Source organism: Petaurus breviceps, unplaced genomic scaffold (assembly GCF_028583685.1).
Source record: "Petaurus breviceps papuanus isolate PSGF00001 unplaced genomic scaffold, PetGlider_PUasm1.0 90865, whole genome shotgun sequence".
In the NCBI taxonomy this organism is placed as follows: Eukaryota; Metazoa; Chordata; class Mammalia; order Diprotodontia; family Petauridae; genus Petaurus; species Petaurus breviceps.
Window position 1 is genome coordinate 1,246,152 of NW_027187367.1, and position 15,285 is coordinate 1,261,436.

Below are 15,285 nucleotides of genomic sequence, written 5' to 3' on the forward strand. Positions count from 1 at the left end.
TTATAAGGCAGGATTCTGTGAAGGAGAGTGGAACATATAGTAAAAAGGATGCATGCATCTGTCCTATTCTAAGGAATGTTTATGATTTGGGAAACAGGCCAGGGAAGAAAAATCACAGCACTTTGTTTCCTTTTCTTTGTTTCTTCTGTTCTGCTTAGGTCAGGGTAAATATAGGCATTGGATGCATTAAAAGAGTCAGAAGACTTGAGTTCTAGCCCTAGCGTCAAAACAACAACCAGTAACATCTGATTCTGTGATATCAGGCAAGTCATTTAACCTCTAAGCCGTAATTTTCTCATCTTCAAAATGAGAGGGTCGGGCTGGATGACCTCTGAGGTCTCTAATGCTTTTTAGGAAACTCTTTATATTAGGCTAAAATATACCTTTGACTTTAATCCATTTACTCTCTTTCTGTCCTCTGAGCTCAAGCCCAGTAAATCTAATCCCTCTTCCTTGTAATGACTCTTCAAATGCTTGCAGACAGCTTGACTCCCCTACCTATCCCACCCTCCATCACTCTTTTCTTCCACAGGCTACCTGTCCAGTTGCTTTAAATGATCCTGATGTAGCAATATTTCTTATCCCTCTCAATATCCTGGTCGATCTTCTCTAGATGTGCTCTAATTCCTCAATGCCCTTGCTTAGAAAATATGGTGTCTTTAACTAGATATAATATTCTCATATAGTTTGATCAGGGCACAGGCTTAATGATTCACTCTAAAAAAAAAATGCAGTCCAAATTCTCTTGCCTCTATCTTTTAGGAATGCTATTATTAGGATCCAGTAAGGTAATATATTGCCACTTACAAATGGCAGACACCTTATTTGCTTCATAGCAAGAGGAGGGAGTGTTTAGAGGTAGCTGACTTTAAGGACTGGATGTTTAATTGTGTTGTTTTGTTAAAGCCTCAATGAAGTTCGTTTCTACATTCTCCATTCTAGAAATTTGCAGTGTTCCCACTACACTGTACCCAGGGCCCTTAAGGGTGGGGTCAGCAAGATTTTTCTGAAGCTAAAAAGCTGGATTGACTCTAGGGTCATAGAGATATCTGGAGCCTTCTGCTATGGGTAGTACGGGGGAAGGGGAAGGGAGTGAAAAAGAGGCATTCATTTGGTGTAAGAACCCACAACCTTTAGTTTGGGGTTTCCCCTCCTTTCCTAAAGGGAGCTACCTTAAGGGGTTGCCTTTCTGAAGTCATATGAAAAACTCAATATGAGAAATTAGAAACTCCCTAAACCCTTTCTAGGGGGCAGTCTTAAAAAAGTTTTATCGATACTTTTTGTCTTTATATTTATACTTATTTCTGCAGGGCCAAAAAAAAAAAAAAAGAAACCCTCCTGCTCTTCCAGATTGGGCTCCGTCTTGTGCTCTCCCCCAGCTCCTGTTATAGTGATCACATCTGACGAATATATAGAGCATTCTGTTCTAGTAATCTCCCACCTCTCTATTTTGAGGAAGGAGATATGTTTCATTATATGTTCTTTGGGACTTTCATCAATTTTTCAGTTACTCAGAGCTGGGCTTCCTATTAGTGATATTTTCATCAATGATACAGTCATTGGTGTAGTCACTGGGTATATCGTTCTTTTCTTTCAGTTTATTGAAATCTGTATCATTTCATGTAAACTTTCCAAAAGCTCCTCCTATTTGTTATTTCAAACTGCATGATAATTATTCACTAAATTGACATGTGAAAATTTTTTCAACCTTCCTCTAATTATGTGGGATTTAAAAAGGTTTGGAGACATAATTTTTGGCTAATTTAATAATTTTATTAATAATTTTAATTATTAGGATTTTAGTATTTTAATAAAAAGGGCCAGTGGCTTTTGAATACCAAAGGCCATCATGGCAGTGGGTTCATGACATGTGAAACTGTCATAGAAACTATACTTAGTTTCTGCCACACTACTTTCTAGTGTTCTCAGCAATTTTTGTTAAATTATGACTCCTTGCCCCCAAAGCTGGCATCTTTGCATTTATTAAATACCATATTACTGTGCCCATTTCATTCTGTACATTATATACCAAATCTGTTTCACTTGTTGATCCATTTCTTAGCCAGTACTAAATTGTGATGATTACAACTCTGTAGTATAGTTTGAGATCTTGTACTGCTAGGCCTCCTTCTTTCCTGAGTTTTTTCATTGATTTTCTTGATATTCTTGACCTTTTGTTCCTCTAGATCTGTTTTGTTATGGTTTTTTTTAGCTTTATAAAATAATTTTTGCTAGTTTGATTGACGTGACACTGAATAAGTCAAATAATGTAGATAGTGTCATTTTTATTTTATTGATTCAGCTTAACCATAAACAATGAATATCTTTCCATTTGTTTAGATCTATCTTTATTTGTGTGAGGTGTATTTCATAATTATGTTCATATAGTTCCTGTGTATGTCTTGGCAAGTAGATTTCCAAGTATCTTACACTATCTGTAACTATTTAAAAAAAAAATTTTTTTTTTTGGAGGGGTAAAGGTAGGGCAGTTGGGATTAAGTGTCTTGCCCAAGGTCACATAGCTAGTTTTGTGTTTGTGTTAAGTGTCTGAGGCTGGATTTGAACTCAGTTCCTCCTGAATTCAGGGCCGGTACTCTGTTAACTGTGCCACCTAGCTACCCCATGTCCATTACTATTTTAAGTGAAAATTCTCTGTCTCTTCCTGCTGGATTTTGTTGGCAATATTAAAAAAAATGCTGATTTGTGTGGATTTATTTTATATACTGCAACTTTGCTAAAATTGTTCATTATTTTATTAAATTTTTTAGTAGACTTTATGGTTTTCTAAGTAAACTATAATATCTTCAAAAAGTGATAGTTTTTCCCCCTCTTTGCTTATGCTTATTCTTTCCAGTTCTCTAAATAGTCTTTTTCATATAGCTAGCATTTCTAGTTTAATATTGAATAATAGTAATGAAAATGGAATTCTTTCTTTATCCCTGGTTTTGTTGGAAAGACTTCTAGCTTATCTCTATTACAGATAATGCTTGCTCTTGATTTTAAACAGATATTCCTTATCATTTTAAGGAAAGCTCTATTCTAGTGTTTTGTTTTTTTAACAGAAATGAGTATTGTATGTTGTCAAAAGCCTTTTTGATATAGTCAGTTATGCTTATAGTTTTCGTAATATTGAACCAGCTCTACATTCCATAAACCCAACCTTGTCACAGTATATGATTTTTGTGATATATTGCTGTAATTTTCTTGCTAGTATTTTATTTAAAAAATTTCCATCAGAGAAATTGGTATGTAGTTTTCTTTTTCTATTTTGATTCTCCCTTATTATCAAGATAATATTTGAGTCAAAAAATAGATAGGACTACTTCTTTACCCATTTTGTAAACAGTTTGTATAGTATTAGTATTGTATTGTATAGTATTAGAATTAATCATTCTTAAAATGTTTGATAGAATTCACTTAAATCCATTCAGTCCCTTTGGGAATTAAGTTATGACTTGTTCAGTTTTTTTTCTATAGTAAAATTATTTAAGTATTCCATTTCCTGGATTTAAATTTTTGTAAATATCCATTTAATTTGGAATGTTGTTTTTTGGGCAATATTTAGAATGTTGTTTTATCAACTCTTAATTGCTGATCTTCATTGATTGTGAACCATTTTCATTTTTGATACTGGTAATTTTGTTTTCTTTTTCTTTTTAAAAATCATAGTAGCTAATGGCTTATCAATTTTATTTTTTACAACAGATCCTAGTTTTTTAAATTTGTTCACATTTTTTAACCTCCAATTTAGTTAATCCTTTAATTTTCAGGATTTCTATTTTTTTGTTTAATAGAGAGTTTTTAATTTGTAGTTTTCTAGTTTTTTCTTCATTGCATGCTGAATTCATTGATTTGCTCTTTCTTTTATTGACATAAATGTTTAGAGATATAAATTAGCCCCTAAGCATTGCTGCTTTCCACAAATTAGCTGCTTTCCACAAATTTTAATATGTTATACACAGTTGTCATTATCTTTCATGAAACTATTGATTTCTCTATGACTCATTTATTCTTTAGGATTAAATTATTAATTTTATTTATTTTCCAATTAATTTTCAACTTTTGCTTCAAAAACCCTTTGTTGAATGTAATTTTTATTTTATTATGGTAAGAAAAAGATGTATTTATTACTTTTGCTTTTATGCATTTGTTTGTGAGATTTTTAACATCAGTTTTTGTAAAGGGACTAAACAAGTTCAAAATGTTTACATTCTTACATAAGAAGATAATACATGTAATGCAACAGAACTTCACCCTAACCAGGGATCTTAGAGGGAATCTAATTTGAGGGCATGGATCTGATTCTATTATATTTGGATAATCTCAAAAGAAGAATGAGAGAGGTAGAGAGAGGAATGCACAAATGAGAAAATATATTCTCTTCCATCTTACCATTCATTATTCTCCAGAGGTTTATCATATCCAGCTTTTCTATTCATCTCCTTAACTTCTTCCTTATTTATTTTATGGTTAGATTTATCAAGGTTTGAGACATGTAAATCAAGGTCCCCAGCCATTATAGTTTTACTGTCTAGTTCTTCTTGTAACTCACTTAACTTTTACTTTAAGAATTTAGGTGCTATGTCATTTGGCACATATATATGTTCAGCTTTAATACTAATTTATTGTGTATGATACAGTTTAGGAAAATTCAGTTTCCCTGGTTATCTCTTCTAATTAAGTCTATTATGAGTAAGTTCTTTTGATTCACATTCACATTTACGATAAATACTGTATGTTTCCCTGCATCCCATTCTCTTGTACTTTTCCTTGTCTCTTCCCCCCTATAATCATGAGTCTAGTTTTCTTCTGATCATAGCCTCCCTTAATCTACTCTTTTTATCCCTCCCGTCCATTTCCCTTAACCCATTTCCCTCCTATTTTCCTGTTGGGAAGATGAATTTCTGTACCCAAGTGTGTGAATATATATTCTTCCCTCCTTTAACCAGTGAAAATGAGATACGGGGGTGGCTAGGTGGCGCAGTAAGTAAAGCACTGGCCCCAGAGTCAGGAGGACCTGAGTTCAGTTCTGGCCTCAGACACTTAACACCCACACACAAAAAAAAACTAGCCGTGTAACCTTGGGCAAGTTACTTAACCCCAATTGCCCTCCAAAAGGCAAAAAAAAAAAATGAGATACAAATATTACCTGTTGTCACCTCTACCACTTCCACTATTGTATAAACTCCTTGTTCCATTTGTGTGAGATAATTTTCCTCATTTTCCTCTCCCCACCTCTCTCATTCTTTTGAGAGTATTCAAATAGAATAGTATTAGACCCAGGTCCTCAAATTAGATTTCCTCTAAGACCCCTGGTGAGGGTAAAGTTCTGATGCACTACATGTACTGTCTTCTCATGTAAGAATGTAAACAGTTTGGCCTTGTTTAGTCCCTTATAATTTCTAACTCATGTTTACCTTTTTAGGTTTCTCTTGAGTCCTATGTTCAAATAGTTTTCTGCTCAGCCAGCTCCTGCTTTTTCATCTGAAATGCTTGGAAGTCCTCTACATCATCAAATATTCATTTTCCTCCTTTCAGAATACATTGTTTTGCTGGATAGGTTTTTCCTGGTTTTAATCCTAGATCATGTTTTCTCACTCACTATAATTTTAAGCCCACTGCTCTTTTATGGTGTGGCTGTTAAATCTTGTGTGATCCTCACTGGCCCCATAGTACTTGAATTCTTTTTTTTCTGACTGCTTGTAGTATTTTTTTCCTTTACCCAGTAGCTCTGAATTTTGGCTATAATATTCCTTTTTGAAATTTATTTCTGGATTCTTTCAGGAGGCAACTGGTAGATTGTTTTGGTTACTAATTTATCCTCAGGTTCAAAGTCATCTGTTTCTTTTATTATTCTTGAAATGTGATATTTAGGTTCTTTTTTTTGCCATACCTTATACATAGTCCAACAATTCTAAAGTTATCTCTCGTTGATCTGTTTTCTAGATCAGTTTTTTTGAATGAGATATTATACATTTTCTTTTCTTTTATTGATCTATTTTTTTTTAGTGTTCATGGAGCATTAGCTTCCATTTGACCAATTCTAGTTTTTAAGGAATTTTCTTTAGTAAAATTTTGTATTTCTTTTTTAAATTAAATTTTATGTTTATCTTTAGTTTACATCATTCATTGTCACAAAATTTTGAGTTACAACTTTTCTCCCCATCTTTCTCCTACCCACCATCCCAAAACAGTGATCCCATCCCCTTCCCCAATCTGCTCTCTCCTATATCCTTCCCCATCCCCCCCGCCCAAATTTCCAGTAGGGCAAGATGGATCTCTACACCCCAGTGCCTATATATCTTATTTCCCAGTTGCATGTAAAAAAAATTATATATATAAATTAAACATTTGATTTTAAAACTTTGTATTCTGGATTCTTTCCCTTCCTTCCTCATCACCCACCCTTACCGGAAAGATAAGCAATTTAATATAGGTTGTACATGTGTAGCTAAGCAAAATATTTCCATAGTGAATATATTGTAAAATATTGACTATATTTCCCTCCATCCTATCCTGCCCCCCACTTGTTCTGTTCTCTACTTTGACCCTGTCCCTTTTCAGAAGTGTGTGCTTCCAACTTCCCTCCCCCCCAGTATGCCCTCTCTTCCATCATAACCCCTCTCATCCCTTTCTCCCCTACACTCCTGTAGGGCGAGACACCCTATTTAGTGTATATGTTATTCCCTCTCTAAGCCAAATTCAGTGAGAGTAAGGTTGACCCATTCCCTTTTGCCTTCCTGTTCTTCCCCTCCAGTGTAACAGTTTTTCCTTGCCTCTTCTATATGGGATAATTTACCCCATTCTGTCTCTCCCCATCTCCTCTCATTGTATAATAATTCCTCTCTCACCTCTCAATTTCACCTTTTAAGTATCATCCCTTCCTATTCAATTGGTCCTGTGCCCTCTGTCTATGTATACCTGTACACATATATACACACACTCACATATGTATTCATATCCCCATATACCCTCCTATATAGACATATAGATATGTATGTACACACACATATATTTATGTGTATATATATATATATATATACACATTTCTGTTCCCTTCAACTATTCTCATACTGAGAAAAGTTTCATAAGTTACAATTATCGTTTTTCCATGTAGGAATGTAAATAGTTCAACTTTGATAAGTTTCTTATGATTTCTTTTCCCTGTTTACCTTTTTTCATGCTTCTCTTGCTTCTTGTATCTAAATGTCAGATTTTCTATTCAACTCTGGTTTTTTCATCAAGAATGCTTGAAAGTCCATTGAATGACCATATTTTCTCCTGAAACATGATACTCAATTTTGCTGGGTAGGTGATTCTTGGTTTTAATCCCAGCTCCTTTGACCTCTGGAATATCATATTCCAAAACCTTTGATGCCTCAATGTAGAAGCTGCCAGGTCCTGTGTTATCCTGATTGTGTTTCCACAATATCCAAATTGTTTCTTCTTGGCTGCTTGTAATATTTTCTCCTTGATCTGGGAACTCTGGAACCTAGCTATAATATTCCTAGAAGTTTTCTTTTTGGGATCTTTTTCAAGTGGTGATTGGTGGATTATTTCAGCCTCTGTTTTGCTCTCTGGTTCTAAAACATCAGGGCAGTTTTCCTTGAGAATTTCTTGAAGGATTATTTCTAGGTTCTTTTTTTGATCATGGCTTTCAGGTAGTTCAATAATTTTTAAATTATCTCTCCTGGATCTATTTTCCAGGTCAGAGATATTTCACATTGCCTTCTATTTTTTTATTTGTTTGGATCTGTTTAATAGTATCTTGATTTCTCATAAAGTCACTAACCTCCATTTGCTCCAATTTATTTCTGAAGGAATGATTCTCTTCAGTGAACTTTTGAGATTCTTTTTCCATCTGGCAAATTTGGCTTTTTAAGGCATTCTAATCCTCGTTGGCTTTTTGAACCTCTTTTGCCATTTGAGTTAGTCTGTTTTTAAGGTGTTATTTTCTTCATTCAGGTTGTTGACTCTCATTTCATGATTTTTTTGCATTATTCTCTTTTTTCTTCCCAATTTTTTCTCCACTTCTCTTATTTGGTTTTCAAAATCCTTCTGAAGCTCCTCTGTGGCCTGTAACCAATTCATATTTTTCTTGGCAGCGTTTGGTGCAGGAGTTCTGACTTCTCTGTCTTCCTCCTGTTCCATGCTTTGATCCTTTTTGTCCCCCATAAAGGAGTCCAAAGTAGGATTGCTCTGCTTGCTTTGCGTCCTGTGCTTGTTCATCTTGCCACTCAGTTCCTTGACTTTTGAGCTTTTTGCCACAGTAGAACCCTGCTACTAGAGAGGAAAGCTTTGTCCTAAATCGCTGGGGTTTTCTCAGCTGCTGGAGCTCTTAGTTGGGTGCCCTCTCTGAAGCCTCCTCACACTCTGGCTCACTGGTCACACACTCCAGGACCACCACCAAAGACACCAATCCAGATCCAAGCAGGTTAAAGCAAGAGCAATTGCTTGGTCCCTCTAAAATTTGCAGACCAGGACCTCCAAAGCCACTACGAGGCAGCGGCTGTGTGGCTCCTTACCTGCTTCTCACCCTGGGGGCAGAGGCCGAACCACACTCCCGGACCTCCTGTTTCCAAAGTCCACTGACTTCTCACTTTGTCTTTGGCATTTATGGGTTTATAATTCTGGAAACCTCCACAGCTGCTGGTGATCTACTCTCCTGAAGTCCCTCCAGGTTGGGCCACCCTAGGGTTAAAACCTCAGACTCACGGGGCTGGGCTCAGCTTCCAGCACTGTGATCGACCCTTTCTGCCAGTCTTCTGGGCTGTCTTCAGTGGGAGGTTTGTTTCTCTCTTGTCACTTTTTGGTTTCTGAGGTGGTTATGGGGGGAGCACAGGAAGTCTTCCTGCTTCTCCACCACCATCTTGGCTCCTCCCCTCCCATTTTTTTTATTTTTCCATATTTTGTATTTCTTGTTCCAAGCTGTTAATTCTCTCCATATCTTTCTTCTACAATTCTCATTTCTTTTCCCATTTTTCCTTTTACTCTTCTTTGTTTAAAAAAAAATTCTTCTCTTTTCAAAAACTTTGACTCTTCTATGAATTCTTGTGTCTTATCTGCAGTTTTCTTTGAGGCTTTTCTTTTAGATATTTTCAAATTATTTTCTTCTTCATTTGTGTCTTGAGCTTCCTTGAACTTTACATAGTAGCTCTCTATGGTCAGATTCCTTTTTTTTCTCATTCATCCAGGTTACTTCTTGACTTCAGAGTTTATGTTAGTGCTGGACTCCATGAACTTTTGTAGAAGATTTATGTCCTGAGTTTTCATTTTTTTACATCTTTCTGTTGCTTTCACAGCGCAGTCTAGGAACCTGTAAGTTTTCAGTGATCCCAAAGTGGTGTGGTATGGTGAGAGGTCTATTCTTTGCCCTCCTGGAGCTTTGCAAGTTACTGATCCAGTCTTCCATGTGGTTGGGAGTTTGAGTAGATTGCTGGTCAACTCAGTCACTGTTAGCCTGCTGGAAATTTCTGCAGGTTCAGAGCTAATGAACTGCTGTCTCCCATTTGGTCTGGGACTCTTGCCCTGATTATTCTACCATAGTGCTAGGCTTATGTGCTAGGCTAAAGATTAGAACTCAGAGCCGCTGCGAGAGCAGCCCCCGCCATGTTGGCCCACCTGCAGCGGATGGACCTTCGGAACTACTCCAGCCTCCTCATCAAGCGCAACAAGCAAACGTACAGCACCGGGCCCAACAACCTCAAGGCGGAACTCGTTCTGCTACTATGGGTTGATTCACTGGAAGATGGTGGGCATCCAGCCGGTGGCCCACCGCAAGGATATCATGGTGGTGCTGAAGTGGCGGGCAGGTCAGAGGAAGTCTGCCACCTCCTATGTCAGGACCACCATCAACAAGAATGCCCGGGCCACACTTAACAGCATGCAGCACATCATCTGCAAGAATAAGTTATCGGAAAGACCTCCGCATGGCCGCTCTGCCCAGGGCCAGCGCCATCCGTCGGAGCCAGAAGCAAGTGGTGGTGGTGAAGAGCACCTAAGGGGCCAGGCCTGCCCTTGGCTAATAAAGTCAGACCGCCCCCCCCCCCCCCCCCCAAAAAAAAAAAGATTAGAACTCAGTTACCATTCTGCTCCTAGGCTCAAAGCCACACAGCTACATTTTTGGAACTTGTTCCTTGCTTAGTACAGGCATAGCTGGCTTATGAACCATCCTTTCTTTCCTGGATCTTGACCCAGAACTGGGTAAAAGATAATGGAGCTGCCAGATGTTGCCAGTTTTCACATCCAGTGCTAGTTTGGGGATCCATTGGGATCTCTTTCTGCCCTGATTCATTCTATCCTGGTTCTTCTTGGCTCCTGTCTATCCCTAGGTGCTGGAATGCTTCCCACTACTGCCACTGTGCTCTCTTTACAAGCTCCTTTATGCCCAGTGTCCACAGATTTCTTTGTCTCCCTAAACTGTCCTAGACTGGAAAAATGGCTCATTTTTTCTTGTCTTTGCCAATCAAAATACAATCTGGAATGTTTTCTAAGTCATTGTGGAGGGGATACTGTGGGAAAATTAGGCAGAAATACTATACCATCTTGACTCTGCCTCCTGATAAATGACATTGATTATTGTTTACACAACAATATTAACAGAATAAGAAATAGATACTTTAAATAACTAGATTTCAGGGGGGAAAATTTACTAGGCATAAACAAATTCCCAAAGAGAAAAAAAAAACCCAGGGCCAGATTCAAGTGCTTTCTTCTAAATATTGAAAAAATTTGTTTGCCAAGTTAATAAAAACATTCTGCTAAGTTCTACTCAATGGTACAAACATGGTCCTGATAACTAAACCAGAGAGCAACAAAATAGAGAAAGAAAACTATAGATTAATATCCTTATTGAATCTCAATGTAAAAATATTAAGCAAAATACTTTCAAAAAAATATGCAGCAATACATACCATGTCCAGGTTGGATTTACACCAAGACATAGGATTAGTTCAATATTAAGAAAACTGTGAACACAATAGACTATATTAATACTCAATGCAGTAAAATCACATAATTTTATCAGTGGGTAGAGCAAAATTTTGAGAAAATACAATAACTATTTCTGTTAAAAAAAAAAAGTGGACCTTTCCTTAACATGGAAAACATTATCTATTTATAACCAAGGACAGAATTCTATATAATGGAGAAATGCTACTGGGTTTTCCAGTAAGATCATGAGTATCCACTGCAAAGATATACGTTTTATGTACCATTGTTGTTTTTGTATGTAGTTGAAATGCTAGCTCTAACAATAAGACAAGAAAAGGAAACTGAAATAATAAACATAGATGAAGAGTAAATAAAATTACCCCTTTTTTGCAGATAAAATGATGTTGTATTCCAGAAATAAACTAAAAAATTAATTTAAGTAACAACATCAACAAAGTAGTAGGATATGCAGTAGAGAAATAATCAGCTTTTCTTTTTATTACCAGTAGAACTCAGCAGGAAGAGAAGGAGAGATTCTGTTAAAAAATGTATAAAACATTTGGAAATCTTCCTATCAGGACATACAGGGGAGCTATAATGAATATGACTAAAAGTTGTTCTTTATAGAAATGGAGACCTAAATAATTGGGTTAATTATTTGTTATTAATAGGTCATGCCAAAATAATAAAAATGACAGTATAGTGCTATAACAAAATACCGAAGGATTATTTTATAGCACTAGAAGAAAATAGTAACAGTTCACCTGGAAGAACAAAAAGTCAAAAATCTTAAGCAAAATCATGAGAAATAGTAGAAAGGAAGGAGCCTAGCAGTACCAGACAATATTATCAAAACTATTTGGTAATGGTTAAAAAATAAAAAGCTGATCAGTGGAATAGATTTGGTATACAGTGTATAAAAGCAAATTAACCTAGTAGCATAATGTTTCATAAGCTCAGAGACCTCAACTGTTCAAGAAAGGAACCCCTATTCAGCAAAAACTACAGGGCAAACTGAAAGAAATCTGGCAGAAATTAGATTTCAGCAAACACTTTATACCACATGTACCACAATAAGCTTGAAAAGGATACATGAGTTAAATATAAAATATCAGATTAGAGAAATCTAATTAGAGAAAGGAAGGAAATAACCTTTTGCAACCATAGATGGTCCATGATACTAATGCACTGGTAGTGTAGCTGTAAATTGGTCATACCATTTTGAAAAGAAATTTGTAACTATACCCCCAAAGTCACTAAACTATAAATACTCACCCACCCAGCAATACTAGTATTAGGTAAATTCCCCAAAGAGATCAAAAGACAGAGAAAGGACCCATATGTTAAAGAAAAAAATTATTTAAGGTAGTACTTTTTGATGAAACAAAGAACTGGAAACTAAGAGAGTAGCCATCAGTTGGAGAATGACTGTATAAATTGTGGTACATCAGTGTTATTAGGGAATAAGTATTTGTTACACGTCTATGGTGTGACAGGCACTGTGATAAGCACATTACAAATATTGTATTTTATCTTCCCAACAACCTTGGGAGGTAGCTACTTATAATAATCCTGATTTTACAGCAAAGGAAACTGAGGCAGAGGTTGACTTGCCCAGGATCACATATCTAGTGTCCGTGGTCACATTTGAACTCAGATCTCCCTGACTCCAAGCCTAGCACTCAACCATTGTGCCACCTATCTACCTAGATAGATATAGTTAAATAATTTATTATAAACAATTAATTATTCTAATTAATTAAATATTGTTTAATAAGAAGTTATGCAAGGATAAATTCGTAGGAATCTGAGAACACTCATGAATTAGTGTAGAGTGAAATGAATATACAGAGGAAAACAATTTATACAGTAACCAAAGCATTATAATGAAAAACAACTTTGAATGACAGGAACTCTAATCAATGAAACAGCCATCCTATGAGTTAATAATAAATATACATAGTTTCCTGAGAACTCATGATGAAGCCTGAGATGGAGTGGTGGAGGACCTAAGGGGAAGATAAACAGGAACATTTTCAGAAAAGGCCAATGTGTGGATTTGTTTTGCTTGACTGTTTCTTACAAGTGAGGGTTCAAAAAATCAGTAGGGGCTTGGAGAAGGGTTATCTAGTGTTAGGGATGGCAAAAGAAAAAAAGAGAGGGCCATTGTACCATTTTTGTGAAATTAACAACTGAGAACAGAGTGAAATAGCTTTAAAATTGAGAGGCTGAATTTTTATATTTTTTCAAAAAAAGTAAGCTGCAGGGGCAGCTAGGTGGCACAGTGAATAGAGCACCAGCCCTGGAGTCAGGAGGTCCTGAGTTCAAATACAGCCTCAGACACTTAATACTTACTTGTTGTGTGACTTTGGGCAAGTCACTTAACCTCAATTGCCTTGTCTTTCCCCCTCCCAAAAAAAAGGGGAAAAAAAAGGTACGCTGCAAGCAATAGAGTTCCATTACAAACCTTTTTCTCTCTGTATGTGAAAATGCTCATATTTGATGATTTTTCTCAAGAAAAAAGTAACCCCCATCTTTTTTCTTAATTTGAAAAAAAAAAAGAAGGTTGTACTTCATGATATCTGAGGTTCCTTCCAATCCAAAAAGGTTCTGTGATTTTGGTCTCTGGGGGAGGAAAGGAAAATGGTGTGTGGAATAGCTTGAGGAAGAGGGTGAAAATTCCTTTGTTTACTTAAGATCATTTGCATATTGGGTACTTAATATTCATTTCTCTTTTCCATCTACATTGTTTCTTTCTTAGGTCTGAATTCCAGAATTTTACCCAGTTCTGCTGGTACAATTCATCCTATAGTTTCTTAATATTTGTTTTTTTTTTTTCTAATCCTATTCCTGATGATGGCCAGCATTTTGTTTGCTTTTCTGGACACAAATCATTTGACTATCTTCTTCAGGAAGTAGTATCTGTAATGTCTCTTAAGTCATGGGTTAGTTAAACTGACAGCTTCTTCTACAAATATAGTCAGTCTGGAAAAATCGTGACTGTAGATGAAAGTTTGTCACTACATCTGATGCAACATTCCCTTTCTGTACCTACCCCTTTCCCCAGGCTCCCTCCCGCTCACCTATCCAGCTTAAGGTGCCCTTGTGTTTGCTTTTTGAAAGAGGACCCTGGACTCTTTCTAAGGTTAAGGCATCCTTAACCTTCAAAGACTGAATTGCTGATTGTATTGTTTCTGGTATTGGTGAGTTGGCAAAGGTATTTTTGAATGGCACCCTACCAGAGCTTCACAAACTATATCATCAGAAGGGGAAAACAGTATCCTTTGGCCTTATAGTTTAGGTTACCTTTTTCCTCTATTAATTGCTTAATTATCCAAAATGCAGCTGTCTGTCACGTTTCTACCCACCCTAATTGCTCACTGTGCATAAGGAACTAAGTGCTAGGGGTGTGGAATCAGACTTATGTGTGCAAACAGATAAGTACCTACAGGTAAGAAATTTTGAGGAGGGAAGGATAGGCTAACCAAGGACATGAATTTCCAACCTTGTTTTTTCATCTTTGTACACCTTGACTTTCTGTTATCCTTCCCTGTACTTATTTGATTTAAAAGAAAATAAATTCTGAATTTTACAGTGTATATGCACATAAGAAATAAAATTAAATCAATTCATCTTAATATAATAATATTTAAATAGAAATTTAGTACATAACTTTTTTTAGTATCATAAAGTACTTAAATATGCATCAAAACTCTGAGTCAAGTAAATTTGTAAGACACTGGATTTTGTTTATTTTCATTTTCAACTATCAGTCTTATTCTCAAAATTATTTGAAAGTGATGCTTACCTTCCACTTTTTTTCTTGTTCTAGATTTAATTATATTATACAGGACAGAGAATCCTCATTCACAGATATACATTGATATGTATATATAGTGAGCACATTTAGTAAGAGAGAGGTATGCTTCAAGGGTATACCGAAAATTTTATAACTTCTTTTATTGCAAAGCAGTTCTGTGTTTATAATTATTGCAGAGATTATTATCTTGTCCTTCTCTGGGTTATTGTTGATTTTTCCTAGCTAAATATAAAATGAATTTCATATCCAGATCTCATACATTTTGTTTTGGTAAATAGGAACTATTCCTTCAGCTGACTCAGATTTCCTAGATGCACTATAACTCTCATTCCCTTTCCCATTTTACCCTTGCCTCTCCACCATTCTTAATTAATTAATTCTTAATTAATACTGCTACTTTTAGAATATTTTAATAGTATAGGATATTTACCAACTACAAACCCTTGAAAAGCTTTTCATACCTCACCCCCACAACCTCCCTGGTTCCCTCTGAACCAGGGAGAATCAGGAAAGGACTTCCTACAGGAGTTGGC

General features: G+C 36.0%; 1 protein-coding gene and 1 pseudogene across 2 annotated transcripts in view; both read left to right on the plus strand.

Annotated features, from left to right (window-relative positions):
* PIK3R5 (phosphoinositide-3-kinase regulatory subunit 5) overlaps nucleotides 1–15,285 on the plus strand; it is a 150,341-nt gene that overhangs the window by 32,889 nt on the left and 102,167 nt on the right. The gene's annotated exons all lie outside the window — the stretch shown is intronic.
* LOC138150196 (large ribosomal subunit protein eL28 pseudogene) lies at nucleotides 9,547–10,001 on the plus strand (annotated as a pseudogene).